This window comes from Mixophyes fleayi, chromosome 4 (genome assembly GCF_038048845.1).
Source record: "Mixophyes fleayi isolate aMixFle1 chromosome 4, aMixFle1.hap1, whole genome shotgun sequence".
NCBI classification, from domain to species: Eukaryota; Metazoa; Chordata; class Amphibia; order Anura; family Limnodynastidae; genus Mixophyes; species Mixophyes fleayi.
The window spans coordinates 328089303-328095302 of NC_134405.1; the positions used below are offsets into that span (position 1 = coordinate 328089303).

The 6000-nt window shown below is 48.8% G+C and overlaps 1 protein-coding gene across 3 annotated transcripts in view; it reads right to left on the reverse strand.

The window, feature by feature from the left end:
- PPARA (peroxisome proliferator activated receptor alpha) overlaps positions 1–5028 on the reverse strand; it is a 37583-nt gene extending 32555 nt beyond the window's left edge. For 2 of the 3 annotated variants that reach the window (XM_075210336.1, XM_075210338.1), the window contains exon 1: positions 4928–5028. The gene's annotated coding sequence lies outside the window, so the exon portion shown is untranslated. The remainder of the gene's footprint in view (positions 1–4927) is intronic. The other variant, XM_075210339.1, reaches the window with a different exon arrangement.
- Positions 5029–6000: the final 972 nt, after the last annotated feature.

Consider the following 6000-nt stretch of genomic DNA (forward strand, 5'->3'; position numbering starts at 1 on the left):
CCTCAGACAATCCCCCGATCTAAACCATCGAAGATCGAATCTGATCCATCAGGATAGAAAATGAAGCTGGAGAAAAATCCATTAGCGCGTTGGTGGAACTAACATTTGACCAACCCGAAAATTGCTCACAGACCCGATCATTGGCAGAGAATGCTGGGACTTGTAGTTCCTAAACATCAGGACAGAGGTTGCCTATTTATGTCAATGGATATATATTATAATGTCATAAACAAACAACACACAAAATATACCCAAGGAAGGACAATAACACTGACGCAGTAATAACGCTGTAAGACACGTACTCACAATCCCTTTCTGAGTGATGTATTGTCGCACACACACAATCTGCATTCACTGTAACAGACGTAGGTTTCATGTCTGGATTCGCCCCTCACCCCCCTCACATCCACAACAAGCTGCAGTGTTACAGGGGCTTTTTCAAGTACAAGGGTTAAGAGTGTATGGTGGGGGGATGTGTACCCAGGAGGGGCTGTCTGCACAGATGGGAGTCCCGATACCTTATTCCTGACTTCTGCATATTTACTGTTGAAGGTTTGTGTCCAGTAAGACCTGACTTGGGTCAGCGTGGGGGGAATGTGAATGATCTATACATGTAGACACTGCAGCAAGGTGACATCATACACACACTGAAATCTCTGTCATTTTCCACCACAAAGTTATTGTTAAAACAAATTTTTAAGGGACACAATATTGATCCTTGAATATTATTTGCCAGACATGTCCATTACGCGTATGGGAGCACAGTGGTCTGATTCTAGCCTGATATTAGGGGATGTAATTACTGGTGCGCACTAGATTTAAAGGTTGATTGGCTTAAAGAGCGGAGCCAATCAGAGAGCAGCAATGATTATGGTATCACCCACTAATTTACAGGACGTTTCCTAACTGTGGGTTAGACTCTATGGTAGACAAGGGTTTAATGCAATTATATGACATCATATCACACATATTAACCCTGCAGACGGGATTTAACAGCATTAGTGATCAGTGCTGGCATGAAAGAGTTAATAGCATTCCTGCAACAGTGCTGGCTGGGCAGGGGTTAACTGCATTAAAGATTACTGGATAATGGTGAATAATATTATAGTATCACTGCTGGCCGTGCAGGGGTTACCAGGGTATCACTGCTGGCCGTGCAGGGGTTACCAGGGTATCACTGCTGGCCGTGCAGGGGTTACCAGGGTATCACTGCTGGCCGTGCAGGGGTTACTAGGGTATCACTGCTGGCCGTGCAGGGGTTACTAGGATATCACTGCTGGCCGTGCAGGGGTTACTAGGGTATCACGGCTGCAGGGGTTACTAGGGTATCACGGCTGCAGGGGTTAATAGTATATTATTGCAAGCTGGAATCGTAGGGGATAATAATATCAGTGCTGGCTGTGTAGTGGTTAATAGTATTGGTATATCAGTGCTGGCAGTGTAGGGGTTAATAGTATTGGTATATCAGTGCTGGCTGTGTAGGGGTTAATAGTATTGGTATTTGAGCGCTGGTTGTGGAGGGGTTAATAGTATTGGTATATCAGTGCTGGCTGTGTAGGGGTTAATAGTATTGATATATCAGTGTTGGCTGCCTAGGGCAGAGATGTCCAAGTTCAGTCCTCTAGAGCTACCAACAGGTCATGTTTGCAGGATTTCTGTCTGTAGGAACAGGTGGTATAATTACTGACTCAGCCAAATAGATTAACTCACCTGCACATGATTAAAGAAATCCTGAAAACATGACCTGCTGGTAGATCTAGAGGACTGAACTTGGACATCTCTGGTTTAGGGGTCAATGGTACTGGTACATCAGTGCATGCCGGATATGTAGGGATTAACAGTATTGGTATATCAGTGCATGCTGGCTGGGTAGGGGGGTAATAGTGTCAGTACAGGGCAATAGTGTCAGTACAGGCTGGGTACAGGGTAATAGTGTCAGTACAGGCTGGGTAGGGGGGTAATAGTATCAGTGCATGCTGGCTGGGTAGGGGGGTAATAGTGTCAGTGCAGGCTGGATACAGGGTAATAGTGTCAGTACAGGCTGGGTACAGGGTAATAGTGTCAGTACAGGCTGGGTAGGGGGGTAATAGTATCAGTGCATGCTGGCTGGGTAGGGGGGTAATAGTGTCAGTGCAGGCTGGATACAGGGTAATAGTGTCAGTGCTGGCTGGGTACAGGGTAATAGTACCTGCGCTTGCTGGGTAAAGGGGGTAATAGCGCCAGTGCAGGCTGTGTAGAGGGTAATAGTGTCAGTGCTGGCTGGGTACAGGGTAATAGTACCTGTGCTTGCTGGGTAAAGGGGGTAATAGTACCAGTGCATGGCTGGGTAGGGGGATAACTGTCAATGCAGGCTAGGTAGGGGTAATCGTATCAGTGCAGGCTGGGTAGGGGGGTAACTGTGTCAGTGCAGGCTGGGTAGGGGGGTAACTGTGTCAGTGCAGGCTGGGTAGGGGGGTAACTGTGTAAGTGCAGGCTGGGTAGAGGGGTAATAGTATCAGGCTGGGTAGAGGGGTATTAGTACTAGTACAGGCTGGGTAGGGGGGTAATAGTGTCAGTACAGGCTTGGTACAGGGTAATAGTGTCAGTACTGAGGCTGGGTACAGGGTAATAGTGTCAGTACTGAGGCTGGGTAGGGGGGTAATAGTGTCAGTACTGAGGCTGGGTAGGGGGGTAATAGTGTCAGTACTGAGGCTGGGTAGGGGGGTAATAGTGTCAGTACTGAGGCTGGGTAGGGGGGTAATAGTGTCAGTACTGAGGCTGGGTAGGGGGGTAATAGTGTCAGTACTGAGGCTGGGTAGGGGGGTAATAGTGTCAGTACTGAGGCTGGGTAGGGGGGTAATAGTGTCAGTACAGGCTGGGTAGGGGGGTAATAGTGTCAGTACAGGCTGGGTAGGGGGGTAATAGTGTCAGTACAGGCTGGGTAGGGGGGTAATAGTGTCAGTACAGGCTGGGTAGGGGGGTAATAGTGTCAGTACAGGCTGGGTAGGGGGGTAATAGTGTCAGTACAGGCTGGGTAGGGGGGTAATAGTGTCAGTGCAGGCTAGGTAGGGGTAATCGTATCAGTGCAGGCTGGGTAGGGGGGTAACTGTGTCAGTGCAGGCTGGGTAGGGGGGTAACTGTGTCAGTGCAGGCTGGGTAGGGGGGTAACTGTGTAAGTGCAGGCTGGGTAGAGGGGTAATAGTATCAGGCTGGGTAGAGGGGTATTAGTACTAGTACAGGCTGGGTAGGGGGGTAATAGTGTCAGTACAGGCTTGGTACAGGGTAATAGTGTCAGTACTGAGGCTGGGTACAGGGTAATAGTGTCAGTACTGAGGCTGGGTAGGGGGGTAATAGTGTCAGTACTGAGGCTGGGTAGGGGGGTAATAGTGTCAGTACTGAGGCTGGGTAGGGGGGTAATAGTGTCAGTACTGAGGCTGGGTAGGGGGGTAATAGTGTCAGTACTGAGGCTGGGTAGGGGGGTAATAGTGTCAGTACTGAGGCTGGGTAGGGGGGTAATAGTGTCAGTACAGGCTGGGTAGGGGGGTAATAGTGTCAGTACAGGCTGGGTAGGGGGGTAATAGTGTCAGTACAGGCTGGGTAGGGGGGTAATAGTGTCAGTACAGGCTGGGTAGGGGGGTAATAGTGTCAGTACAGGCTGGGTAGGGGGGTAATAGTGTCAGTACAGGCTGGGTAGGGGGGTAATAGTGTCAGTACAGGCTGGGTAGGGGGGTAATAGTGTCAGTGCAGGCTGGGTAGGGGGGTAATAGCGTCAGTGCAGGCTGGGTAGGGGGGTAATAGTGTCAGTGCAGGCTGGGTAGGGGGGTAATAGTGTCCGTGCAGGCTGGGTAGCGGGGTAATAGTGTCAGTGCAGGCTGGGTAGAGGGGTAATAGTGTCAGTGCAGGCTGGGTAGAGGGGTAATAGTGTCAGTGCAGGCTGGGTAGAGGGGTAATAGTACTAGTGCAGGCTGGGTAGGGGGGTAATAGTGTCAGTGCAGGCTGGGTAGAGGGGTAATAGTACTAGTGCAGGCTGGGTAGAGGGGTAATAGTGTCAGTGCAGGCTGGGTAGAGGGATAATAGTACTAGTGCAGGCTGGGTAGGGGGGTAATAGTGTCAGTGCAGGCTGGGTAGAGGGGTAATAGTGTCAGTACAGTCAGGGTAGAGGGGTAATAGTTCTAGTGCAGGCTGGGTAGGGGGGTAATAGTGTCAGTGCAGGCTTGGTAGAGGGGTAATAGTGTCAGTGCAGGCTGGGTAGAGGGGTAATAGTACTAGTGCAGGCTGGGTAGGGGGGTAATAGTGTCAGTGCAGGCTGGGTAGAGGGGTAATAGTACTAGTGCAGGCTGGGTAGGGGGGTAATAGTGTCAGTGCAGGCTGGGTAGAGGGGTAATAGTACTAGTGCAGGCTGGGTAGAGGGGTAATAGTGTCAGTGCAGGCTGGGTAGAGGGATAATAGTACTAGTGCAGGCTGGGTAGGGGGGTAATAGTGTCAGTGCAGGCTGGGTAGAGGGGTAATAGTGTCAGTACAGTCAGGGTAGAGGGGTAATAGTACTAGTGCAGGCTGGGTAGGGGGGTAATAGTGTCAGTGCAGGCTGGGTAGAGGGGTAATAGTACTAGTACAGTCAGGGTAGAGGGGTAGTAGTACTAGTGCAGGCTGGGTAGGGGGGTAATAGTGTCAGTACAGTCAGGGTAGGAGGTAATAGTACTAGTGCAGGCTGGGTAGGGGGGTAATAGTGTCAGTGCAGGCTGGGTAGAGGGGTAATAGTACTAGTGCAGGCTGGGTAGAGGGGTAATAGTGTCAGTGCAGGCTGGGTAGAGGGGTAATAGTACTAGTGCAGGCTGGGTAGGGGGGTAATAGTGTCAGTACAGTCAGGGTAGGAGGTAATAGCTGCTCCCTATACCCTCCCATGTGGGGCACAGGCTGGACCTAGCTGCCCCCTGTATCTCGCACTGACCTGGCTCCCGGTGTCCGGGTCGGAGCTGCCGCTGCTCCCGGCTCGTCCTTGTTGTTCTGTCCTGTGACAGCGGCGGATGTGACGCCCGAGGGAAGAGGCCGAGTCCTGTCCTGTCCTGTCCCCCTCACACACCTCCCGGCCCGGCCCCGGTCATTGGCTGCTCCTGGGGAGGAGGTGACAGCGCCCTGGTGATCCGGCGGCTATAATACTGGTACATAGTGTATAATACTGGTACATAGTATACACCTAACACACTACACTGTGTATAATACTGGTACATAGTGTATAATACTGGTACATAGTGTATACACCTAACACACTACACTGTGTATAATACTGGTACATAGTGTATAATACTGGTACATAGTGTATAATACTGGTACATAGTGTATAATACTGGTACATAGTGTATACACCTAACACACTACACTGTGTATAATACTGGTACATAGTGTATAATACTGACATAGTGTATAATACTGACATAGTGTATACACCTAACATACTACACTGGGTATAATACTGACATACTGTATACACCTAACACACTACACTGTGTATAATACTGGTACACTGTATACACCTAACACACTACACTGTGTATAATACTGACATACTGTATACACCTAACACACTACACTGTGTATAATACTGGTACATAGTGTATAATACTGACATACTGTATACACCTAACACACTACACTGTGTATAATACTGGTACATAGTGTATAATACTGGTACATAGTGTATAATACTGACATACTGTATACACCTAACACACTACACTGGGTATAATACTGACATACTGTATACACCTAACACACTACACTGTGTATAATACTGGTACATAGTGTATAATACTGGTACATAGTGTATAATACTGACATACTGTATACACCTAACACACTACACTGGGTATAATACTGACATACTGTATACACCTAACACACTACACTGTGTATAATACTGGTACATAGTGTATAATACTGGTACATAGTGTATAATACTGACATACTGTATACACCTAACACACTACACTGGGTATAATACTGACATACTGTATACACCTAACA